Below are 27,822 nucleotides of genomic sequence, written 5' to 3' on the forward strand. Positions count from 1 at the left end.
AATCTAATGTGGCTTCGCCACTTGTTGGCCTGTCTTCATACTGTGTCAGGAAGCCCCCTTGCACACACTGACAAAAACTGACCCATCTATAATACTCGTACTAGTGTTCCCAGTCAATATTTGGAAAATTGAAGTCCCTTGACAACTACCCTGTCTCTCTCACTCCTATCGAGAATCATCTTTGCTATCCTTTCCTCTACATCTCTGGAACTATTCGGAGGCATATAGAAAACTCCCAACAGGGTGACCGCTCCTTTCCTGTTTCGAACTTCAGCCCATACTACCTCAGTTGACGAGTTCCCAAACATCCTTTCTGCAACTGCAATACTGTCCTTGACCAACAATGCCACACCTCCACCTCTTTTACCATCATCTCTATTCTTACTGAAACATCTAAATCCTGGAACCTGCAACAACCATTCCTGTCCCTGCTCTATCCATGTCTCCGAAATCGCCACAACATCAAAGTTCCAGGTACCAACCCATGCTGCACGTTCACCCACCTTATTTCGGTTGCTCCTGGCATTGAAGTAGACACACTTCAAACCAACGTCTTGCTTGCCGGTGCCATCTTGTGTCCCTGAAACTTGATTTTGGACCTCCCTACTCAAAACCTTTTCTATACTTGAACTACAATTTTGGTTCCCATCCCCCTGCTGGATTAGTTTAAACCCACCCCAATAACCTTAGCGAATGTCCCCCTCAGGATATTGGTACCCCTCTGGTTCAGATGAAGACCATCCTGCTTGTACAGGTCCCACCTACCCCAGAAAGAGCCCCAATTATCCAAGAATCCAAAACCCTCCCTCCTGCACCATCCCGATAGCCACGTGTTCAACTCCTCTCTCTCCCTATTCCTTGCCTCATTAACAGGTGGCACAGGCAACAAACCAGGGACAACAACTCTGTTCATCCTAGCTCTAAGCTTCCATCCTAGCTCCCTGAATTTCTGCCTTAAATCCCCATCTCTCTTCCTATATATGTCGTTGGTGCCTATGTGGACCACGACTTGGGGCTGCTCCCCCTCCACCCTGAAGGATCCCAAAAACACGATCAGAGACATCACGAAGCCTGGCACCTGGGAGGCAACACACCAACCGCGAGTCTCTCTCTTCCCCACAGGACGTCCTATCTGTTCCCCCTAACTATGGAGTCCCCAATGACTACTGCTCTGCTCCTCTTCCCCCTTCCCTTCTGAGCAGCAAGGACAGACTGTGCTAGAGCCCTGTGCCCCACTGCTTTCCCCTGGTAAGTCCCCCCCCAACAGTATCCAAAACGGTATACTTATTGTTGAGGGGAATGGCCACAGGGGATCCCTGCATTGCCTGCCAGTTCCCTTTCCGTCCCCTGACTGTAACCCATCTGCCTTTTTCTTGTACCTGAGGAGTGACTACCTCCCTGTAACTCCTCTCAATAACCCCCTCTGCCTCCCAAATGATCCAAAGTTCATCCAGCTCTAGCTCCAGTTCCCTAACGCGGTTTTCGAGGAGCTGGAGTTGGGTGCACTTCCCGCAGATGTAGTCAGCAGGGACACTAGCGGTGACCCTTACCTCCCACATTCTGCAGGAGGAACATTCAACTGCCCTCACCGCCATTCCCACGATTCTAAATTCCCAAAGAGACTGGTGAAAAAAATAAGGAATAAAAAAATAAACTCGTTACCTTACCAATCTGCCGCACAAAACGTTTCTTTGGTTAGAAAACTAAACAGCTCCTTGCCTTTAAGCACCTTTGCATTATCCAATCTGATTTTTGGATGATCAACTTCTGAATTTTCAATTATTTATTGATTCTACAATTGTTCCGATATTTTCATTTCACTTCCTATTTTTTTCACTACTCCTTATCATAATCACTCGCATAGTAACAAGACACACTGACTGATCTTTCCTCCCGTTTGAAGGACTCATTATAACCAACTTATATCACAGTTTCTTTTTGTTGCCTTTTGATAAGGTAGAGTGAATCTTAGTTATAACTATTCCTCAGAGACGGGAATCAATATCAATAACTTGCTGCCAGCCATAAAATTCAAACTTCAAACATTTTACTTACTCAGAGACAGACAGCACGGAAGCAGACCCTTCAGTCCAACTCACCCATGCCAACCAGATATCCTAACCTAATCTCATTCCATTTGCCAGCACTTGACCTATATCCCTCTAAACCCTTCCTATTCATATACACATCCAGATGCCTTTTAAAATGTTGTAATTGTATGAGCCTCCACCACTTCCTCTGGCAGCTCATTCCATACATGCACCACCCTCTGCACGAAAAAGTTGCCCGTTAGGTCCCTTTTATATCTTTCCCCTCTCACCCTAAACCTGTGCCCTCTAGTTCTAGACTCCCCCGATCCCAGCAAAAAGACATTGTCTATTTAGCATATCCAAGTCTCTCATGATTTTATAATCCTCTAAGGTCACCCCTCAGCCTCCGATGCTCCAGGGAAAACAACCCTAGCCTATTCAGCCTTTCCTTACAGCTCAAATCCTCCAACCCTGGCAACATCCTTGTAAATCTCTCTTGCAAACCTTTCTTGTAAACCTTCCAAATTTCACAAGATCATCCCAATAGGAAGGAGACCAGAACTGCATACAACATTCCAAAAGTGGCCTAAACAACGTCCTGTACAGCCGCAACATGACCTCCCAACTCCTGTACTTAATACTCTGACCAATAAAGGAAAGCATACCAAACGCCTTCTTCATTATTCTACCTACCTGCATCACTTTGAAAGAACTATGAACCTGCACTCCAAGGTCTCTTTGTTCAGCAACATTCCCCAGGATCTTACCATTAAGTGTCTAAGTTCTGCTCTGATTTGCCTTTCCAAAATGCAGCACCCTGCATTTATCTAAATTAAACACCATCTGCCACTCCTCAGCCCATTGGCACATCTGATCAAGGCCCCATTGTACTGAGGTAACCTTCTTCGCTGTCCACCACACCTCCAATTTTGGTGCCATCTACAAACTTACTAACTATATAACTTAAGCTCACATCCAAATCATTTATATAAATGACGAAAAGTAGTGGACCCAGCACAGATCCTTGTGGCGCTCCACTGGTCACAGGCCTCCAGTCTGAAAATCAATCCTCCACCACCCTCTGTCTTCTACCTTTAAGCCAGTTCTGTATCCAAATGGCTAATTCCATGAGATCTAACCTTGCTAACCAGTCTCCATGGAGAACCTCATTGAATGCCTTACTGAAGTCCACACAGAACATGTCCACCGCTCTGCCCTCATCAATCCTCTTTGTTTCTTCTTCAAAAAACTCAGTCAAGTTCATGAGACATGATTTCCCATGCACAAAGCCATGTTGACTATCCCTAATCAGTCCTTGCCTTTCCAAAAGTATGTAAGTCCTGTCCTTCGGGTTTCTCTCCAACAACTTGCCCACCACTGATGTCAGGCTCACCAGTCTATGGCTCTCTGGCTTTTCCTTACCACCCTTAAATAGTGGCATCACGTTAGTCAACCTCCAGTCTTCTGGCACCTCACCGGTGATTATCGACGGTACAAATATCTCAGCAAGGGGCCCAGCAATCACTTCCCTAGCTTCCCATAGAGTTCTAGGATACACCTGCTCAGGTCATGGAGATTTATCCACCTAATGCGTTTCAAGACATCCAACACTTCCTCCTCTGTAATATGGACCTTTTTCAAAATGTCACCATCTATTTTCCCACATTCTATACCTTCCATGTCCTTCTCCACAGTAAACACTGATGCAAAATACTTCAGAGTCATAGAGATGTACAGCATGGAAACAGACCCTTCGGTCCAACCTGTCCACACCGACCAGATATCCCAACTCTATCTAGTCCCACCTGCTAGCACCCAGTCCATATCCCTCCAAAACCTTCCTATTCATATACCCATCCAAATGCCTCTTAAATGTTGCAACTGTACCAGCCTCCACCACATCCTCTGGCAGCTCATTCCATACACGTACCACCCTCTGCATGAAAAAGTTGCCCTTTAGGTCTCTTTTATATCTTTCCCCTCTCACCCTCAACCTCGGCCCTCCAGTTCTGGACTCCCCCGAGCCCAGCGAAAAGACTTTATCTATTTATCTTATTCATGCCCCTCATAATTTTGTAAACCTCTATAAGGTCACCCCTCAGCCTCAGACGCTCCAAGGAAAACAGCCCCAGCCTGTTCAGCCTCTGCCTATAGCTCCAATCCTCCAACCCTGGCAACATCCTTGTAAATCTTTTCTGAACCCTTTCAAGTTTCACAACATCTTTCCGATAGGAAGGAGACCAGAAGTGCACGCAATATTTCAACAGTGGCCTAACAAATGTCCTGTACAGCTGCAACATGACCTCCCAACTCCTGTACTCAATACTCTGACCAATAAAGGAAAGCATACCAAACGCCTTCTTCACTATCCTGTCTACCTACGACTCCACTTTCAAGGAGCTATGAACCTGCACTCCAAGGTCTCTTTCTTCATTTATGTAAATGACAAAAAGTAGAGGACCCAGCACCGATCTTTGTGGTACTCCACTGGTCACATGCCTCCAGTCTGAAAAACAACCCTCCATCACCACCCTCTGTCTTCTACTTTGAGCCAGTTCTGTATCCAAATGGCTACTTCTCCCTGTATTCCATGAGATCTAACCTTGCTAATCAGTCTCCCATGGGGAACCTTGTTGAACGCCTTACTGAAGTCCATACAGATCACATCTTCTTTGTTACTTCTTCAAAAAACTCAATCAAGTTTGCGAGACATGATTTCCTACGCACAAAGCCATGTTGACTATCCCTAATCAGTCCTTGCCTTTCCAAATACATGTACATCCTGTCCCTCAGGATTCCCTCAAACAACTTGCCCACCACCGAGGTCAGACTCACTGGTCTATAGTTCCCTGGCTTGTCTTTACTGCCCGTCTTAAACAGTGGTACCACATTTGCCAACTTCCAGTCTTCCGGCATCTCACCTGTGACTATCGATGATACAAATATCTCAGCAAGAGGCCCAGCAATCACTTCTCTAGATTCCCCAGAGAGTTCTTGGGTACACCTGATCAGGTCCTGGGGATTTATCCACCTTTAACCGTTTCAAGACATCCAGCACTTCCTCCTCTGTAATCTGGACATTTTACTTGTTTAATATCTCCCTCATCACCTCTGGTTCCATACTCAGGCTACCTTGCTGCTTTTTGAGGGGCCTTACTCTCTTCCTAGTTACCCTTTTGTCCTTCATACATCTACAAAATCCCTTTGGATTCTCCTTAACTCAATTTGCCAAACCTATCTCATGTCCCCTTTTTGCCCTCCTGATTTCCCTCAAGTATACTCCTACTGCCTTTATACTCTAAAGAAAGGCAGCAGAGATGGAGTCAATACCTGACATATGCTTCCTTCTTTTTCTTAACCAAATCCTCAATTTCTTAAGTCATCCAGCGTTCTCTATACCTATCACACTTTCCTTTCATCCTAACAGGCATATCCTGTCTCTGGACACTCATTATCTCATTTTTGAAGGCTTCCCATTTTCCAGCTGTCCCTTTACCTGCAAACATCTGCACCCAATGAACTTTTGAAAGTTCTTGCCTAACACCTTCAAATTGGCCATCATCCAATTTAGAAGAAAGTGAGATCTGCAGATGCTGGAGGTCAGAGTCGAGAGTGTGATGCTGGAAAAGCACAGGAGGTCAGGCAGCATCCAAGGAGCAGGAGAATCAATGTTTCCGGCATAAACCCTCATTCCTGATGAAGGGCTTATGCCCAAAACGTCAATTCTCCTGCTCTTCAGATGCTGCCTGACCTACTCTGCTTTTCCAGAACCTTCCTCCAATTTAGAACGTCAACTTTTAGATCTGGTCTATCTTTTTCCATCACTATTTTAAAACAAATGAAATTATGGTCGCTGGCCCCAAAGTGCTCCCTCACTGACACCTCAGCCACCTGCCCTGCCTTATTTCCCAAGAGTAAGTCAAGTTTTGCACCTTCTCTAGTAGGTACATCCACGTACTAAATCAGAGGATTTTCTTGCAACACTTAAATTCCTCTCCAGCTAAACCCTTAACACTTTGGCAGTCCCAGTTTATGTTTGAAAAGTTAAAATCCCCCACTATAACTACCCTATTATTCTTACAGATAACTGAGATCTCCTGACAAAGTTGTTTCTCAATTTCCCATTGACTTTTGGTGGTGGGGGGGGGGTCTATTACATGATCATCTTTTTCCTAGGGTAGTCTTCAATTTTTTATGCCAACTTGCATGCTTTGGCTATTTTCCCTCAAACTTAAAACAAGCTTGAAGCATAATCTCTGAGCTTTGGTTCTTCATTTTCTCTTTGAATATTTCAGTGGTCTTCTTACCTCTGGGGTTCACATATCATTTCAAAAGGACCAAATTCTACATTCACATTAGCAGTGTTCTTAATGGCAAACAGTAACAAGGGAATTTCTTTAACCCAATCATTAGGACATTCTTGACAAAAGCTCTAATCATCATCTGCAAACTTTAATGCCATTTTTCCAATGCATCACGAGACCGTGGATGACAAGGTCCCTCATGGTCAGCTCATCCAGAAGATTAAGATGCACAGGATGCACTGTGACTTGGTTGCTTGGACTCAGAATTGGCTTGTCCACAGAAAGCAAATGTTAATGGTGGAAGGGTATTTTTCAGGCTATAGGTATATGTCTGGTGGTGTTCCACACAGATCTGTACTGGGACCTCTGCTGTTTGTATATATAAATAAATTGGATGAAACTGTAAATGGGTGGGTTAGGAAGTTTGCAGACAATACCAAGGTCAGTGGAGTTGTGACTAGTGTAGAAGTTTGTCAAAGGATACAGCGAGATATCAATCAGTTGCAGATATGGGTAGAGAAGTGGCAGATGGAGTTAAACTGGGATAAGTGTGAGGTGCTGCATTTGGGGAGATCAAATGTTAAGGAAAAGTAAACAGTTAATGGCAGGGCACTCAACAGCAATGATGTGTAGAGGGATCTTAGGGTTCAAATCCATAGCTCCCTGAAAGTGACCACACAAGTAGATAGGGTAGTAAAGAAGGCACAAGGCGTGCATGCCTTTATTGCTCAGGGAACAGAGTATGAGAGTCAGGATGTCATCCTAAAGCTTTAGAGGATTTTGGTGAAGCCACACTTAAAGAGTATTACATTCAATTCTAGTTGCCACATCACAGGAAGGATGTGGAGGCTTTTGAGAGGGTGCAGAAGAGGTTTTCCAGGATACTGCCTAGATTAGAGGGTATGAACTGTAAGGAGAGGCTAGAAAAACTCAGTTTTTTGTTGTAGAGTGGCAGATGTTGAAGGGTGACTTGACAGAAGTCCAAACGATTGAGATGCATAGATAGGGTTTAGGGTCAGAATCACTGTCTCAGAGTTGAAACGTCTCATTATAGGGGGCATGCATTTAAGGTGAAAGGGGGAAAATTCAAAGGAGATGTGAGGGGGACAAGTTTTGTTTTTATACAGGAAGTGTTAGGAGTCTGGAATGCGTGGTCAGGGGTCATGGTGGAGACAGATGCGTTTAAGGGATTTTTAGAGAAATACATGAATCTGCAAGGAATGATGGGATATGGGTAGGCAGAAGGGATTCGTTTAGTTTGGCGGCATGTTCAGCACAACATCGTGGGCCAAACAGCCCATTCCTGTGCTGTAATGTTCTATGTTCTAAATCAGTTTACTCAGAAACTTGTCAACACTTTAAAACAAAATTGTGACATAAAATTTGAACCTTGATCTGATCGTATTACTTTGAATAACCCACACACTATCAAAAAAGAATTGAACTAACTTTCTCATTGTCTTTTTTGGAGTAATTTATTCGAAAGACGCCCACGTCAGAAAATCTTGTTGAAAAATTCCATAATCGTTAAAAGATAGCGATTCCTATTGGTGGTTTAAGATAGGAGACCTACACCATCTATTAAGATACTCTTCAATAGCTGGTACTATTTGGTAGTCTTAAATTTTAATTTGGATTAAAGGCACATGTTTAATTGATGATTGGGATTTCCCCACCACCTGATATGTCTAGAAAAATATTACCACATCTTTATGTAATCCTGGCCAAAAAATTGTGTTAGATATTAAGACAAAACACTATTAGTAAAATAATAAGTAACCAAGCAGTGGAATTTTACAAATTATGAGGCTCAGATGGCATTAACACACAATGATCATTCTTCATTAGCTGGTATTTTTGGTGGTCTCCATTTCCTCATCCATACATTGTCTTTCAAGTAATAACACCTGGTATGGTTCAAGTTCTGAATAAGCTGTTTGATATAACTCTCCATTCAGGCTCTGCTTGTCGTACTTCTGTTAAAGACAGGCTGAACATATCAGTCGCATTCGTTGTTTTTATTTAAAATTTTAAAAATTTATGCAATAACCGAATTTCAAGGTTCTCTCTTTTTGTCATAGACTCCTTCTCTTCTTAACTAATTCAAAGGACTTGAGACCTTCTCACAACAGAGTCTGAAAACAATACAAGATGTTTCTCATGCAGCAGCTCAATTTCTTTTACTTCGACAAGTAATTCCACTTGGTGATGCCAATGCTTTTAAATGAACTGGTTCATTTTTCATGATAAAGCCAATTCATTCTGTAAGGATTTGTTTCATGTTCCAACTGCAACTGCTCAATTTACTAAGTCACTCTTTAAATCAACTCTATATAACGCGAATGCTTTGAAACCTTGATGTATACCTCCAATTAATATTTCCATTATCCCTCTGGAAGACAAATGATATCAGCCAGCATTAGCTGACTTGCCCCAGTGTTTCTCAATATCTTTATTGGGTTACCTCTTGATTTGAAGTGTAAGAAAATATCTCTCCTTCTCAGATAAAATATTTAAAACCTTCAGCAGCCTGATTTTTCTTTACCAATATTTGAAGTTTTGTTTTGGTGACCTGGAATCATCTTTCCTTCCTGAGTACATTTATAAGAAACATGCTCACTTTGTACTACAACAATAGCTTCAATACCCATTTTCTCGTGGCTCCTTTCAGAGGATTGTTCAAGTGTTTTTATCAAGTTAAATCAGTCTCCCATTTAATTTCCTTTGGTAACTGGCTTTGGTCCGCTCAGTTTCATTATAATGGAAGCATATTAGTTGCTCTATGTGGCCTTTCACCTTCACTACTTAAGCATTGGTTGTTCTCTAAAACTAGTAACCCTTCCATCGCATGTTTTCTAATCCTCCAGATTCTTTGTGGATCCACATATGACCAAGCCCCACTTGAACTGGTGCTTCTCTGATCTTTAGCACACAGTACTCATCTAAATAAGTCATTAGATGTGCAGAAATGCCATTTCTGATTGCTTCCATAATTAATTACTTTAATTATGTTGTGAACACTTTTCCGCAGCTTGAATGATCTGAACCACTGATTCAATACCATCTCTTTTATGACACCTGCAAGTTCTACAAATGTCTGATTATGTTTCTTTTTGGTAGTCCTAAATTGTAATTCATAAGCTTCATGGATAACATCAGAAGAACAGTCTTGTTTTTTTGTGAGCCATTTTATAATCTGCAGATCCTATGAAAGTTTGTTAGAAGAAACACAGTCAGGCCTATCAAAATACTAACAATCAGATCCAAACATTTTTTGGTCACTTCATCTGAGCAATTACCTTTTCAAATTAGGCGAAATGCATTTTGACTCCATCATTTGGATGACAAGCTACTAAACATATGTTCGAGTCATGCAGCACGGAAACAGACTCTCTAGTCCAACTCACCCATGCCAACCAAGCTACTCAAACTAAACTAGCCCCACTTGCCTGTGTTTGGCCCATATCCTTCTAAACCTTTCCTATTCATATGGTGGACTCACTGTGTTTATTTGGCGAGAGAAGTTGAGTTTCTGGTCAATGGTAACCCCCAGGATGTTGATAGTGAGGGGTTGAGTGATGGTAACACCACTGAAGGTCAAGGGGACGTGGTGAGATTTTCTCTTGTGGGAGATGGTCATTGTCTGGCACCAAATGTTACTTGTTCTCTAATTTCCTCACTGATTGCATGTCTCAGAGGGTCGTGAGAGGCACATTGGTCTCAATTACTCTTAGCGGTACCCTTTCTTTCATTGCTCAATCTAAGCTTTTCTCTAGCCAATACTAATTTCCCCATTCTTTGGAGTTCAAGCTTTATTTAATTCCACCTTCATTCCATTGCCTTTTTTAAAATCCATTTACTGTGCAGCAAGGTAGGCAGCATTTAATGCTCCTCTCTAAATAACCTTGAGAAGGTGGTGGTGAGCTGCCTTCTTGAAATGCAGCTGCTCACTTGATTTATAAAACCCACAATGCAATTAGGGAGGGTATTCCAGAATTTTGTCATGGTTGTGGGTATGTTTGCCGAGCTAGGAAGTTGATTTGCAGACGTTTCATCCCCTGTCTAGGTGACATATTCAGTGCTGTAGAGCCTCCTGTGAAGCCTGCTATACTGTGTTTTCAGGAATTTATTTGGTTCTGTTCCAGCTGCTTCCGGTTGTTCATTGTGGTGACCAGTATATTGGGTCTAGGTCTACGTGCTTGTTGATGGAGTCTGTGGATGGATGCCATGCTTCCGAGAAATTCTCTAGCTATCCTATGTTTAGCTTGTCCTATGATCATTGTGTTGATCCAGTCAAATTTGTGGCCCTTATCATTTGTGTGTATGGTTACTAGGATCAGCTGGTCGGTGTTCGTGGATGTGGATTGCTAGTTGTCTGCCTGGTTGCCCAGAGTGTTTCGTGCAGTCTTTGCATGGAATCCTGTAAGTTAAGTTAGCCTTGCACATGATGGCCTTTTGTCCTAGTGGTCTGAGCATGGATGTCGGTTTATGGGCTGTCATGAATCCCAGTGGTCGAAAAAGTCTGGCTGTCAGTTCCAAGACTTCTTTTTATGTAAGGTAGCGTAGCTCGTGAGTTAAAAGTTGTAAAAAATGTCTTGGAACTGACAGCTAGACTAATCCAACCACTTGGATTCCTGACAGTCCATAAACCGACAACCATGCTCAGACAACAACTCATCAGGACAAAAGGCCCTATACCCATCATGTGCAAGACTAACATAATTCACTGGATTCCATACAAAGACTACACCAAACACTATATAGGACAAACAGGCAGACAACTAGCAATCCGCATCCACGAACACCAACTGGCCACTAAACACCACGACCAGCTGACCAGAGTAGCCATACACACCAATGACAAGGACACAAATTTGACTGGGACAACACAATGATCATAGGACAAGCTAAACAGAGAACAGCCAGAAAATTTCTATAAGCATGGCATTCAGCCACAGACTCCATCAACAAGCACATAAACCTAGAGCTAATATACTGATATACCTAATATACCAACCACTTCAACAAACTACCAGAACCAGCACCGGAAGCAGCAGGAACAGAACCAAATTCCAGAAGACTCAGTACAGCAGCACTTCACAGGAGGCTCCGAAGCACTGAAGATGTCACTGAGACAGAGGATGAAACATCTGCAAATCAACTTTACAGTTCAATGAACATACCCACAATCATGACAAACGGCACCCGAGCTACAAATCTTTAGACAAACCTTCCAAAATTTTAACTCAGCAACATTTATGGAATCGCAATATGCATCCAAGACTGGATAGTGATGACATCCCCAAGTATCTGTTGACACCTCCTTTTCAGCAATCCCTAGCTCTGCTCCTGATATACTCTCCTGCATTCTTCATTGAACCAGGATTGATCCCCCGGTTCAATGGTAATGTATAATGAGAGCCAGGAAATTGCAGACTGTGTTGAAGTACAGTTAACCTGATGCCATGAGAATTCATGAGGTGTGGAGTCAATGTTGAGGACTCCCAGCATAACTCCCTACTGCTCCACTACCTCTGCTGGATCTATCCTGCTGGTATGACAGGACATACCCAGGAATGGTGGTAGTGTTGTCTTAGACATTCTCTGTAAGGTATGATTCCATCAGAATGACTATTTCGGGATGTAGCTTGCCTAGTCTGGGACACAGTTCTCCCACTTCTTGGCACTAGCCCCAGCTGTCAACAAGGAGAGCTTTGCAGTATTGACAGGCTTGTTTCTGCCATTGTTGTTCCCAGTGCCTTAGTGGATACCAGGTTCTCTGTCCAGTTTCATTCTTTTTTGAGACTGTCTTGTGGTTGATACAACCAAATAGCTTGCTAGGTGAAAGTGAGGACTGCAGATGCTGGGGACTAGAGTCAAGAGTGTGGTACTGGATAAGCACAGCAGGTCAGGTCGCATCAGAGGAGCAGGGAAATCGACGTTTCGGGTAAAAGTCCTTCATCAGAAATAGCTTGCTAGGCCATTTCAGAAGGCAGCTAAGAGTCAAGAACATATTGTCTAGAGTCACATTAAGATACAGCTTCCTTCCCCAAAGGACATTATGAATTAAATCGGTTCTTATGACAACTAGCAATGGTTTCATGGTCATCATTAGCTCTTCAAAAATTCAACAAAACTTACATCCTTTTGCACTCAATATCTCTAATTATGAATTCCAGTATCCCATATGCTTTACTATTATTTTGCAGTACTGCCTTGAAAGATCTGTACACATGAACCTCCTGGTTGACTGTCCGTGCAAACACTTTGAACTGTGTCATCCAGTCCATGTTGCTTATCTCTAGTTCTTCTACCAAAACGCATCAGGTAATAACCATTTCTAACAAGCTAGAGAATCTAACCACCTATCCTTGACCTCAAGTGCATTTCCATAATTAAATCTCCAATCATCAACATTCTAGAGAGATCAGCATTGACAAAACATTCCCACAAACCTTTTGTAAGGTCAAATACAGGGTAAAACTCCTTATATTTCTGCCCATTGTGTCGAGAGTCCAATTGTACAGCACAGTTTTGAAGAATCTGATCACTGATCAATGTCAAAGTTCCAGATGAATTCTTAACAACATACCATGCAATTGAAGCATCACTTTCCCACTTTTGCATTCCAATCACCCTCCACCCATTGGAGTTAAAAGCCAACATCCCATAGAACACAAGGGACTGCTGTCTGTTAGTAATGCAGAATGACACACTGCAAAAAAAAACAATAAAATCAAGGGAGGAAAAAAAAATGCCAGCTGTGCAGTTTAAAGAGAACAGAATTTGAAGTCAATTTCAAGGACACAAATAAAACTCTAGAATATTAACAGCACATATCTGTCTCACAGGGAAATCTGATTGAATACACAGCTTGCAGTCACAATTTTCTCTCAGAAAAGGACTAACGCAGTAAACATTGCAAAACATTCAAAATGGAACTAAACAATTTTGCAGTCTCATGTGTTTGTTCTCCATGTTCCTCTTTTAAATGCCACAAATTTTCACTTTTAAATTTGGATTTTTATTAAGTAATTTCATATCTATATACTCAATCCGATTTTTTAACGTCACTTTTATCTTTTTATACAGCTGTGAATTAGCTGTGAATTTGTTTTAAATAATACAATTTTCTCTCAAATTTGATCTCACTTCTAAATCAATTGGTAACACTGTCAGGTTGTCCTACTCGAGAGATTCAAATGCGGATTGATACTCCAGTACAGTGGCGTCAGAGATTCTGTCCTTCAGATGATGTTAAACACTCCTGTTCAATAGCAATGTGTAGCATCTATAAGATGCACTGCAGAAATTTACCTCATCTCCTTCGACAGTACCTCAAACTTGTAACCACTAACATCGAGAAGGCCAAGGGTAGCAAATACATGGAAACACAAGCTTCCCTCCAAGCCACCAACCATCCTGACTTGGAAATATATCCTTTAACATTACCGAGTCAAAATCCTGGAACTCCCTCCCTCAAAGCACTATGGTTCACCTATGACAAATGGACTCAGCAGTTCAAGGCGGCAGCTCACCACCACCTCAACAGCAACTAGGATGGGGAATAAATGTTTGCCCAGCCAGTGACTTCCACATCCCATGAGTGAATAAAACAAACTATCTACTCTGACGACATAAATTAGCCACATGGGAGTCCTACCTGTCAGCAGTCTCCTTTCCATCTATGTTCTCTACTTCCCCCCCCTCAAAAAAAAAGGTGCAGTTCTGGTGGGTTATAAAAATAACCATATGGGGACAGGAGGAGGGACACTGCCTTATTTTTTGCTTACCTTGGGCAAAAAAGGACAGTTCGAGAATTCTGGTAACTCCAGGTGAAATAAGCTAACTGCCCACAGATCAAAAAACAATCTTTGAACCTTCGTAGGCTACATGTTTCAATACTTTCCTTTATTGGTCAAAGTATTGAGTACAGGAGTTGGGACGTCATGTTGCGTCTGTACAGGACATTGGTTACGCCACTGTTGGAATATTGCGTGCAATTCTGATCTCCTTCCTATCGGAAAGATGTTGTGAAACTTGAAAGGGTTCAGAAAAGATTTACAAGGATGTTGCCAGGGTTGGAGGATCTGAGCTACAGGGAGAGGCTGAACAGGCTGGGGCTGTTTTCCCTGGAGTGTCGGAGGCTGAGGAGTGACCTTATAGAGGTTTACAAAATTATGAGGGGCATGGATAAGATAAATAGGCAAAGTCTTTTCCCTGTAGTCGGGGAGTCCAGGGTGATTTAGGGTGAGAGGGGAAAGATATAAGAGAGATCTCAGGGGCAACTTTTTCACGCAGAGAGTGGTACGTGTATGGAAAGAGCTGCCACAGGATGTGGTGGAGGCTGGTACAATTGCAAGATTTAAGAGGCATTTGGATGGGTATATGAATAGGAAGGATTTGGAGGGATATGAGCTGGGTGCTGGCAGGTGGGACGAGATTGGGTTGGGATATCTGGTCGGCATGGACGGGTTGGACTGAAGGGTCTGTTTCCATGCTGTACATCTCTATGACTCTATGACACACCATAATTTGCAATGAAGAGGATGGCACGGTGGCTCAGTGGTTAGCACTGCTGCTTCACAGCGCCAGCGACCCGGGTTCAATTCCCACCTCAGGCAACTGTGTGTGGAGTTTGCACATTCTCCCCGTGTTTGCGTGGGTTTCCTCCGTGTGCTCCGGTTTCCTCCCACAATCCAAAGATGCGCAGGTTAGGTGAATTGGCCATGCTAAATTGCCCGTAGTATTAGGTGTATTAATCAGGGGTAAATGTCAGGGAATGGATCTGGGTGGGTTGCTCTTCAGAGGGTCGGTGTGAACTTGTTGGGCCGAAGGACCTGTTTCCACACTGTAGGGAATCTAATCTAAAAAAAAAATTCATTAAACTAAATCTGAAATTTCTTTTGTTTCTCTGCACCCAATTTCACCTACCACCTAACTGCCCAAATTGCAAGTCTATTCAACATCCCCCTTCGGTTACCATTTTCAACTGTTGTCTACCATCTTCATAGCTTTCCATCATCTGCAAATGTAGCCACAGTGCACACTTCTAAAGTTGTTAAGACAGACGAGAAACAAAACTAACTCGAAGGCTCCATTTTGGTTACATTCATCTCGGTGGATGATGATCCCTATCGAAACATCTTCTAGCTTCTGTCATTGACTCCTATGTCAATTTAAAAATAATTTCTCTGATGCAGCATTCCAATATTCTCTTTTACAGAGTATCTGGGTCAAAGTAAAATTCAAGGACACCACATTCATTTCTTTACTTATCAGGTTCTTTTCTCATACCCTCAAAGAAAACCCTCAACTTAGATTGGAAAAATCTCTCCAAACCAATACCCACATTACAGAGGGGGAAGTGCTGAATGTCTTGAAATGGATTTAAGTGGATAAATCCCTAGGACCCGATCAGCTGTATCCTAGAACTCTGTGGGAAGCTAGTGAAGTGATTGCTGGGCCTCTTGCTGAGATACTTGTAGCGTCGATAGTCACAGGTGAGGTGCCAGTAGATTAGAGGTAGGCTAACGTATTGCCACTATTTAAAAAGGTGGTAAGGACAAGCCAGGGAACTATGGACCAGTGAGCCTGACGTCAGTGGTGGACAAGTTGTTGGAGGAAATCCTGAGGGACAGGATGTACATGTATTTGGAAAGGCAAGGGCTGATTAGGGATAGTCAATACGGCTTTGTGCTTGGGAAATCATGTCTCACAAACTTGACCTGAATTTTTTGAAGTAACAAAAAGGATTGATGAGGGCAGAGCGGTAGACATGATCTATATGGACTTCAGTAAGGCATTCGACAAGGTTCCCCATGGGAGACTGGTTAGCAAGGTTAGATCTCATGAAATACAGGGAGAACTAGCCATTTGGATAAAGAACTGATGCAAAGGTAGAAGACAGAGGGTGGTGGTGGAGGGTTGTTTTTCAGACTGGAGGCCTGTGACCAGTGGAGAGCCACATGGATCGATGATGGGTCCACTGCTTGTCGTCATTTATATAAATGATTTGGATTGAACGTAAGAGGTATAGTTAGTAAGTTTTCAGATGACACCAAAATTGGAGGTGTTGTGGACAGTGAAGAAGGTGACCTCAGATTACAACAGGATCTTGATCAGGTGGGCCAATGGGCTGAAAAGTGGCAGATGGAGTTTAATTTAGGTCAATGTAAGGTGCTGCATTTGGGAAAACAAATCTTAGCAGGATTTATGCACTTAATGATAAGGTCCTAGGGAGTGTTGCTGAACAAAAACACCTTGGCGTACAGGTTCATAGCTCCTCGAAAGTGGAGTCGCAGGTAGATATGATAGTGAAGGCAGCTATGGTATGCTTTCCTTTGTAGGTTAGAGTGTTGAGTACAGGAGTTGGGAGGTCATATTGTGGCTGTACAGGACATTAGTTCGGCCAATTTTGAATATTGCATGCAATTCTGGTCTCCTTCCTATTGGAAGGATGTTGTAAATATTGGAAGGGTTCAGAAAAGATTTACAAGGATGTTGCCAGGGTTGGAGGATTTTAGCTATGGGGAGAGGCTGAATAGGCTAGGGCTGTTTTCCCTGGAGTGTTGGAGTCTGAGAGATGACCTTATACAGGTTTATAAAATCATGAGGGCATAAATAGGATAAATAGACAAAGTCTTGTCCGGGGATTTGGGGGGAGGGGAGGGATATCTGGTCAGCATGGATGACTTGGACAGAAGGGTCTGTTTCCGTGCTGTACACCTCTATGACTCTATGAGCCTTTTTTGGTATGACTTTTGTTTAAACCTAGATGCACTGTGATCTTATAGTCAGTTCTACTTTAACATGGTAGTTCCGTTCTCGTACAATCCCAGGTTATAAGAAAAATCGCATAATAGCAGCACCATTTAAACTAATAGGGCCTTATAACCAATTAACACTTTGAAAGTTTGCACTTTGGAAACACTGTCCCCAGTTCGTCAATTGCATTGTAGCAAATTCGCATTAACAAAGCACGGGTTATAACAGAATGACCTGTACTTTAAAAAGAGCTTCCAAAACTTCATTTGCAACCGCCAAACTCACTAGCCTACAGTTGTCTGGATTCGCACAGATTTGCTTCTTCCTTTTTAAGAAGGGAATAGGAATAACATCTGCCATCCTCCAGTCCCTTGGCAGCTCTCTGCTATTCAGAAGGTGATTAGATTACTTACAGTGTGGAAACAGGCCCTTCGGCCCAACAAGTCCACACCGACCCGCCGAAGCGCAACCCACCCATTTCCCGACATTTACCCCTTTACCAATTCACCTGACCTGCACATCTTTGGACTGTGGGAGGAATGTGCAAACTCCACACAGTCAGTCGCCTGAGTCGGGAATTGAACCCGGGTCTCTGGCGCTGTGAGGCAGCAGTGCTAACCACTGTGCCACCGTGCTGCCAAAGGAGCCTTGAATTATTACAGAAAATCCTGAAGATGGTACAGACTGCCACCATTGTGAAGGTGAACCTAAGAAAGGGAAGAGTAGGCAATTCAGCCCCTCAGCTTGCTCCTTTATTCAATATAATCATGGCTGATCTCACCTCGACCTTGACTCCACTTTCATGCCTGGTCTCCCTAACCTTTCAATCCATTACTAATTTAAAATTAGTCTATTCCCTTCTTAAATATACTCAGTTTCCTGGCATTCACCAGACTCTGGTTTCCTCATGAAGGGAATGAACGTTGAAGAAGGCGGGTGGGGCACCAAGGTTAATTTGCCCTGGATGTTGTCAGGCATCTCGCCTGCTTTTGAAGTTGCTTTCATCCAGGTAAATTGAGAATATTCAATCACGCATCAGATTTCTGCCTCGGATTTGGTGGACAGGCAGCAGCAAGACAAGCCACGAGTTATTCACCACAGAACTCCTCATCCCTCACCTGTAATTTTGGCCACAGTACGTACATGGTTCAGTATTCAATGGTTACCCAGAGGTAAAGACAGGACAATTAAGGGGCATGGTTTGATTCTCATTTATTAGATATGGTCACTGCCTGGCATTTTTATGAAAGTTATTTGCCACTTAGTAGCCCAAGCCTGAGTATGGTCTGGGTCTTCCTGCACTTGAACATGAACAGCCAAACATTGTGCAAAGATCAACAAATGTACTCATTACTGACCTTACAGTGAAGGATGTTCATTAATGTAATAGCTGCACATTGTTGGGCCTCAGGCACAACCCTGTGGAACTTAAGGACTCGTGACAGTAGCAGGTATCCCTACCTCTGAGCCAGGAGGCCCAGGTTCAAGTCCCACCTGCTCCAGAGATGAGTATCAACATCTCTAACAAGTTAATTCAGAAAATACCTAATCTGAGGAACTCTTGCAGTGATAACCTATGAATCAGCTGATTGGTTGTGGCTTTTGGGCTCAATGAGGAGTTTTACCCAGATTCCTAATGATTTCAGTATTGCAAGTGTTTCTTCACGTCATATTCATAAAATTTTGTCTTGATCCCAAGGTATTCATCTTCACTTCCTCTCCAGAGCCCATCTCTTTTGCCAATTTGTTTGTACCAAAGGGTGAGTGGACTTGGTGGATCGCAAACTGAGTATCAGTGCACTTGCTGATGATTGAGCATACATAGAACAGTATAGCACAGAACATGAGGAGAAAGTGAGGTCTGCAGATGCTGGAGATCAGAGCTGAAAATGTGTTGCTGGAAAAGAAGGGCTTATGCCCGAAACGTCGATTCTCCTGTTCCCTGGATGCTGCCTGACCTGCGCTTTTCCAGCAACACATTTTTAGCATAGAACATGCCCTTCAGCCCTCAATATTGTGCCGACCTTTTATCTTATTCTACGACCAGACTAACCTACATACCTTTCATTGTACTATCTTCCATGTGGCTATCAAAGAGATGCTTAGATGGCCCTAATGTATCTGACTCTACTACCACTGCTGGCAATGCATTCCACACACCCACCACACACTGTGCAAAGAACCTGCCTCTGACATCTCCCCTAAACCTTCCTCCAATCACTTGAAATGATGTCCCCGCGTGATAGCCATTTCCGCCCTGGGAAAAAGTCTCTGGCTATCCACTATCTAGGCCTCTCGTCGTTGTGTACACCTCGATCAAGTCATCTCTCATCCTTCTTCACTTGTGGGAAAAGCCCTAGCTCCCTCAACCTTTCTTCATGATACACGCCCTCGAGTCCAGGCAACATCCTGGTAAACCTCCTGTGCACCCTCTCTAACACTTAAATATCCTTCCTATAGCAAGGCAACCAGATCTGAACACAATATTCCAAGTCTGGTCTAACCAGGGTTTTATAGAGCTGCAGCATAATCCCGCAGCCTTTAAGTTCAATCCCCCGGCTAATGAAAGCCATCACACCATACACCTTTTTGACACCCCTATCAACTTGGCTGGCAACTTTGAGGGGTCTACGGATGTGGACCCCAAGATCCCTCTGTTCTTCCACACTGCCAAGATTCCCATCCTTAACCCTGTAATCCGCATTCAAATTTGACCTTTCAAAATGAATCACTTCACACTTTTCCAGGTTGAACTCCATCTGCCACGTTTCAGCCCAGCTCTGCATCCTGTCAATGTCTCATTGCAACCTACAACAGCCCTCCACACTATCCACAACTCCACCAACCTTCGCGTGATTGGCAAGTTTACTAACCCACCCTTCCACTTCCTCATCCAAGTCATTTCTAAAAATCACAGAGCATGTCCCAGAACTGATCACTGCAGAACACCACTGGTCACCAAGCTCCAGGCTGAATATTTTCCATCTATTACCACCCTCTTTCTTCTATACGCCAGCCAATTCTGTATCCAGATGGCCAGATTTCCTTGTATCCCACGCCTCCTTACTTTCTGAATGAGCCTATCATGGGAAACCTAATCGTACGCCTTGCTAAAATCCATGTATACTACATCCACTGCTCTACCTTCATCAATGCATTTTGTCACATCCTCAAAGAATTCAATAAGGTTTGTGAGGCATGACTTTCCCCTCACAAAGCCATGCAGACTATGGTTTTCCAAGTAATCATAAACCCTGCCTCTCAGAATCCTCTCCAATACTATTCCACCACAAACATGAGACTGATTGGTCTGTAATTCCCAGGATTATTCCTATTCCCTTTCTTGAACAAAAGGTTAATAATATTTGCCACTCTCCGATGGAAAGATCTTCGCCAAAGGTGCAGCAATTACTTCCCTCGCTTCCTGTACTAACCTAGGGTATATCCCATCTGGCCAAATGGATTTAACTATCCTTATGTTTTTCAAAATTATCACATCCTCCTTCTTAACATTAACCTGTTCAAGCATATCAGTCTATTTCACACCGTCCTCAGAAACGTTGACGACGTCCTTGGACTCCAGGTGCAAGATCCAGTATCCCTGATAAGGCTACCCTCACTGTGGCCATCCTGTTGTTCCTCAAATAAGTGTAGAATGCCTTACAGCTTTTCTTAATCCTACCCTCCAAAGCTTTTTCATGCCCCCTTCTAACTTGCCTAAGTCCATTCTTCAGTTCCTTCCTAGCTACCATGTAACCCTCTACAGCCTTGTCTGATCCGCATCTCCTCAGCCTTGAGTAAGCTTCCTTCTTCCTTTTGATCAAATGTTCACATCCCTTGTCACCGAAGGTTCTTTCAACCTACCATCCCTATTGTCCTGGATATCAGCAAGTGCTTCCTAAACAACCTCCACATTTCTGTTGTGCATTTCCCCGAGAACATGGATTCTCAATTTAGGCACCCCATTTCCTGCCTAATAGCATTGTAATTCCCTCTCTCCCAGTTGAAAACTTTTCCATACCATCTGCTCCAATCCCTCTCCATGACTTAGGGACCTTAACTACCACCAAAATGCTCTCCCACCGAGACATCTGATATTTGGCATGGTTCATTGCCATGCACCAAATCCAATATGGTCTCCCATCTAGTTGGCCTATCTACATATTGAATCAGGAACCCTTCCTGGGCTGACAAAAACTGCCCCAAGGAGAAAGTGGGGACTGTAGATGCTAGAGATCAGAGTTGACAGTGTGATGCTGTAAAAGCACAGGTAGGCAGCATTGAAGGAGCAGGAGAATCGATGTTTTGGGCATAAGCCCTTCCTGATGAAGGGCTTATTCCCGAAATGTCGATTCTCCTGCTCCTCAAAAACTGCTCCATCCAAACTATTTGAACTAACGAGGTTCCAATGAATATTAGGGAAGTTAAAGTCACCCGTGACAACAGCCTTGTTAATTCTGCACCTTTCCAAAATCTACCTCCCAATCTGCTCCTCTATATCTCTGTTGTTACTGGGGAGTTCTGTAGAAAACGCCCAATAAAGCGACTGCTCCTTTCCTGTTTCGGACTTCCACACATACTGACTCCTCCAAGCCATCCGTTTTTTCCTCTCCAGACGTCCCCAACAGTACCCTTCCACCGACACTCTCATTCGTTTGGCCGAACTGGTCCTCACCCTTAATTTCTCCTTTGAATCCTCCCACTTCCTCCAGACCAAAGGGGTAGCCATGGGCACACGTATGGGCCCCAGCTATGCCTGTCTCTTTGTTGGCTACATAGAGTAGTTGATCTTCCGTAATTACACCAGCACCACTCCCCACCTCTTCCTCCACTACATTGATGACTGCATTGGCGCCACCTCGTGCTCCCGCGAGGAGGTTGAGCAATTCATCAACTTCACTAACACATTCCATCCTGACCTTAAAATTACCTGGACCATCTCTGACAGCTCCCTCCCCTTCCTGGACCTCTCCATCTCCATTAATGACGACCGACTTAACACTGACATTTTTTACAAACCCACCGACTCCCACAGCTACCTGGATTACACCTCTTCCCACCCTACCTCTCGCAAAAATGCCATCCCGTATTCGCAATTCCTCTGCCTCCGCTGTATCTGCTCCCAGGAGGACCAGTTCCACCACAGAACACACCAGATGGCCTCCTCCTTTAGAGACCGCAATTTCCCTTCCCTCGTGGTTAAAGATGCCCTCCAACGCATCTCGTCCACATCCCGCACCTCCGCCCTCAGACCCCACCCCTCCAACCGTAACAAGGGCAGAACGCCCCTGGTGGTCACCTTCCACCCTACCAACCTTCGCATAAATTAAATCATCCGCCAACATTTCCGCCACCTCCAAACAGACCCCACCACCAGGGATATATTTCCCTCCCTACCCCTTTCCACCTTCCACAAAGATCGTTCCCTCTGTGTCTACCTGGTCAGGTCCACGTCCCTGTACAACCCACCCTCCCATCCTGGCACTTTCCCCTGCCACTGCAGGAACTGTAAAACCGGCGCCCACACCTCCTCCCTCATCTCTATCCAAGGCCCTAAAGGAGCCTTCCACATCCAAAGTTTTACCTGCACATCCACTAATATCATTTATTGTATCCGTTGCTCCCGATGCGGTCTCCTCTACATTGGGGAGACTGGACGCCTCCTAGCAGAGCGCTTTAGGGAACATCTCCGGGACACCAGCACCAATCAACCACACCGCCCCGTGGCCCAACATTTCAACTCCCCCTCCCACTCTGCCGAGGACATGGAGGTCCTGGGCCTCCTTCACCGCCGCTCCCTCACCACCAGATGCCTGGAGGAAGAACGCCTCATCTTCCGCCTCGGAACACTTCAACCCCAGGGCATCAATGTGGACTTCAACAGTTCCTCATTTCCCCTTCCCACACCTCACCCTAGTTCCAAACTTCCAGCTCAGCACTGTCCCCATGACTTGTCCAGACTTGTCCTACCTGCCTATCTTCTTTTCCACCTATCCACTCCACCCTCCCCCCGCCCCATCACCTCCCCCACTCACCCATTGTACTCTATGCTACTTTCTCCCCACCCTCCTCTAGTTTATCTCTCCATGCTTCAGTTTCACTGCCTTTATTCCTGATGAAGGGCTTTTGCCCTAAACGTCGATTTCGCTGCTCCTTGGATGCTGCCTGAACTGCTGTGCTCTTCCAGCACCACTAATCCAGAATCTGGTTTCCAGCATCTGCAGTCATTGTTTTTACCTCTGTAAACAAACCATCTTCAAAGCTCCCTTTCTGCAGCTATGATACCATCCCTGATTAGCAATGCCACTCCTCCACTTCTTTTACCTTTCCCCAGATTCCTTTTAAAACATCAAAAACCTGAAACATCCAACAACCATTCATGCACCTGTGATATCCAAATCTCCGTAACTGCCACACATCATAGTTCCGAGTGCTGATCCATGCTCTAAGTCCATCACTCTTATTCCTGATTCTCCTTGCATTAAATAGACACACTTCAACCCATCACACTGACTGCAACTTTGCCTTTTCAAATGCCTATCCCTCTTCACAGACTCTGCACGCTGCATCTGGCTGTTCACTGCCTACTCCATCATCTGATTCATAGCACCGGTTTCCACCCCTCTGCCAATCTAGTTTCATGTAGACTGATGGAAAAGTAATGGCTAAGTTGAATTTGTCCTGCTCTTGTGGACAGGGCACACTTGGCCAATTTTCCACATTGTTTGGTAGATGCCGGCAAAAAATTCTGCCTCAGGTTGCAGCTGCAAAATACTCATTCAATACTACAGCCATGCCTTCTGCTTCCACATTTTCACACAAGAGGTGAAGGAAATCTAGATGTCTCCCCATGAAAGCTGTTGAGGCTAAGGATCAATGGAGAATGTGCAAATTGAGATTGGTGGATTATTGTGTGGATTCGAGTGAGGATCAGCCTCAAGGAAAAATGTTACCAAAGTCTCAGTCTAAAAAAATAACTTGGCACCAGATCGGCTAAAAAATTACAAAGAGGAAGTACGAGAAAGTTGAGCATGATCAACTCAACAATTATAACTAAAACCTAAAACTAATTTGCATGAACTCTTGAGGGAAAACTTGTAATTTATACAACACCTTTCACAATCTCTGGACTTTCCAACACTCTTCACAGTGAACAAAGCACTCAATAGCATGTAATATTGTCAACTGTTGTAATTTAAACAACCAATTTGTACAGAGCAAGTTCCCAAGTTGACAATGTCTCATCTAAAATGAAGCATAGCGATACTGTAGCACTCAATGTGATGTGAGCCTTGACTTTGTACCTGGGCCTGAATCCATAACTAAGCGCATTAGGTACAAGATTGTTACTAATTGTTCAAGTGGCTGTCACTTTACAAAAACACACAATTACATGTAGCATCATAGACTTTCAACTAGTTTAAATACACAATTCTACTGCTGTAAAGTGAGACCCTACATACACTGCAGTGTTTCAGTGCACTGTAACAAATGGGAATGTTGAAGGCCTCAATTCTATTTTTTTGGAAATATCCACATACCTTAAACACTGATTTAATCTATTTCATTTGTTACTGTTGTATTTGCTACTCCAGTGGTTAGTATTCACGACACACACAATACATCAACTCAAAAGCATTCTGAAACAAAGTATTTGTCAGTGACCTCTATAAAGTGATAGTATTACTAAGCGACAGAAATATTTAAGTGAATTTCTCACATGTCCTTGTCTAATTTGGGAAGGAAAGAGACAAGAAAACAAAAATGTTATTTGTGCAGTATCCCATGTTTAATCTGACCAGACTCTCAAAATCAACCTTAATAGTTTGCTGAATACTTTACTTCCAGAACAAGGCTTTAAGACTATGGATTAAAGTTGCATAATCTCACAATAGTCCTTCTTCCAACACAGTGAAATAGCATCCAACTAACTTGGTTGAAAAATAAATAACCCTGAGTAGTACACCAGAGAGCAAAAAGACCACAAGGCTGATCCTCACTCTGCGAATTTGATTTGATTACTGTCACGCATAGAGATCCAGTGAAAAGTGTTGTCTTGTGTAACTTACAGGCAGATCATACTATAAAGGTTCATCAGGCTAACAGAATGGAGCACAGGATATAGTGTTACAAAGGCCAAGGCAGCGCAGAGAGAGATCACCATTAACATTAAAGTGGTCCATTCAAAAGTCTGATAGCAGTGGGGAAGAAGCTGTTCTTGAATCTGTTTGTACATACACACAAACCTTTACATCTTTTGCCTGAAAAAAAAAAGAGGGTGAAGTATAGAATAACTGGGGTGGGAGGGGTCTTTCATTACATTGGTTGCTTTCCTGATGCAGTGGGAAGTATAGATGAAGTCAGTGGACAGGAGGCTGGTTTGCATGACAGTGCTGTGTTCACAACTCTCTATTTCTTTCGGTTTGGGAAGAGCATTGTCATACCCAGCTGTGATGCATCCAAATTGGATGCTTTCTATGGTGTATCTATAAAAAATTGTAAGTGTCTTCATGGACATGCTGAATTTCCTTAGCTTCCTAAGGAAGCAGAGGCATTGCTGTGCATTCTCGACCATAGTGTCAATGTGGGTGGACCAGGGCAGATTATTGGTGATCATCATTCCCAGGAACTTGACGCTTTTGACCACCTCCACCTCAGCTCCACTGATGCAGACATGGGTGCCCTCCACTCCACATCCTGAAGTCAATGACCAGCTCCTTCATTTTGCTGACATTAATGGAGAGATTGTTGTTGTTACACCATTCCATTAAGCACCAGTTTAACTGATCCCATCCTGGGAGTGGCCAAAATGCAACTACTGGCCTCAGTGCCCATACCTGAGCACCAGGAGAGATTTCACACCAAAACTTACTTACACCAATTTTTTCTAAAAGTTTTAAACCTTAAAGACTCTCAAACAGAAAGAAAATCAAACTATCCAGAACTTGTTGGATCCTGTAGATTAGAAAATGTAGGATACTGGTGCTTGCCAAAGAAAGCTTTCTTAACCTTTGAATAAAATTCTGTTTCCTATTTTACCACGTCAGAATGCTGTTACAGTTCATAGCACCATTTGCACTTCAATGCATCATACTCTTACACTGATGGAAAGAAAAAGAGGGTTTAAGAAAAAGCATAACCATAAAGAATGAACAAATATATATGGGGGGGGTGGCAGGGAAGGCACCATCAGTAAAACAAAAATTAACCTTTCCTTACGTTTCATAGAATTGCACAGCTAGAGTTTAAGAGAGAAAAGTGAGATAGCATTTACATCACAACATAAGTGACAGAGGGGAATTCTTCACCCTTCTGTACAGGTCCAGCTGTGGCATAAATTATTGCTTTAACTTGAACTGCTGCTAACTTTGACACCTGTCCAGAAACAGTGGGGGAGAAAGGTGAGTGCAGCCAGGGCCCAGCACTGACTGAACCCCTTTAGACAGGCACATAGCACTGGCTCTGCTCTGCTCTCCTTTAAACGCGTTAGCCCCCAACAAACACACTCTAATCAGCCGATCGGCCCCCGACTGAAGCGTCACTACAACAACAATAACAACAAGGGGTAGCCATACCTGTTCCTGCCGACCGGAATCTTCACAAGCCCAAATCCGCCCTCCTCCCTCTTTCAGTCAGTCTCTCACTCCGCCGCCTCTACCGACCGCGTCACCTGACCTTCCCCGCCCGGTCACCCGCACTGCGCATGCGCTTCCGCCGCGCGGCCCTCTGGGAGTTGTAGTCTCCTGGCCAAGAGGTCACCCTCCCCACCGACTTCTTGCAGCTGTGTTCTGATGGAAACAGCCTGACTTGGCCTTTCATGGTACACACTGTGGCAGGGAAGAGCTGCCAGCAATGTGCATTGCCAGTGCCACACCTTCTCTGTCCACTCTGAAATTCCCTGCATTTGCTCCAATTTCTGTCTGTACCAAACTGAAAAGAAGAGGTTTCTAACAATTTAAAGTCATACAGCACAGAAACAGACCTTCCATTCCAACTCGTCCATGCTGATCATATTTCTTAAACCAGACTAGTCCCATTTGCCTGCGTTTGGCCCAAATCCCTCTAAACTGTTCCATTTCATGTCCCTGTCCAAATGTCTTTTAAATATTGTAACTGTACCTGCATCTACCACTTCCTCTGGCAGTTCTTTCCACACATGAACCACCTTCTGTGTGAAAATGTTGCCCCTCAGATGCCTTTTAAATCTTTCTCTTCTCACCTTAAAAATATGCCCTCTAGTTTATGCACCGAGGGGAAAGACCTTTGCTATTCACCTCATTAATTCGTTAATTTATAATTTACAATATTTTATGTCTGTATAGGGTTACCCGTCAACCTCCTATGCTCCACTGAAAAATATACAACCTCTCCTTATAACTCAAACTGTCCAGCCCTAGCAACGCCCTTGTAAATGTTTTCTGCACCCTCTCCTATTTAATAATATCCTTCCTATAGCAGGGTGATCAGAACTGTATGCAGTACTCCAAAAGTGGCCTCACCAACATCCCGTACAACAGCAACATGATGCCCCAACTCCTACACTCAACAGTCTGAGCAATGAAGGCAAGAGTGCCAAATGCCTCCTTTATCACCCTGTGTACCATGTCACAGGTTTATTCTTTCCAAAATTTTATCATGTTTTACTTTAACTGTTTGTTGTATTGTTGCCTAAATGTCTCAACTTCAGACTTAAGCCAACAAAAGTCGAAGCACAGTTAGAG

General features: G+C 43.6%; 1 protein-coding gene across 2 annotated transcripts in view; it reads right to left on the bottom strand.

The window, feature by feature from the left end:
- The window catches only part of mtm1 (myotubularin 1), a 160,614-nt gene extending 133,838 nt beyond the window's left edge, over positions 1-26,776 (bottom strand). For both annotated transcript variants that reach the window (XM_043705113.2, XM_043705109.2), the window contains exon 1: positions 26,677-26,776. The gene's annotated coding sequence lies outside the window, so the exon portion shown is untranslated. The remainder of the gene's footprint in view (positions 1-26,676) is intronic.
- Positions 26,777-27,822: the final 1,046 nt, after the last annotated feature.

The sequence above is a fragment of the Chiloscyllium plagiosum genome, unplaced genomic scaffold (assembly GCF_037043375.1).
Source record: "Chiloscyllium plagiosum isolate Xiang-an unplaced genomic scaffold, Cpla_swu_hap1 HiC_scaffold_11, whole genome shotgun sequence".
In the NCBI taxonomy this organism is placed as follows: domain Eukaryota; kingdom Metazoa; phylum Chordata; class Chondrichthyes; order Orectolobiformes; family Hemiscylliidae; genus Chiloscyllium; species Chiloscyllium plagiosum.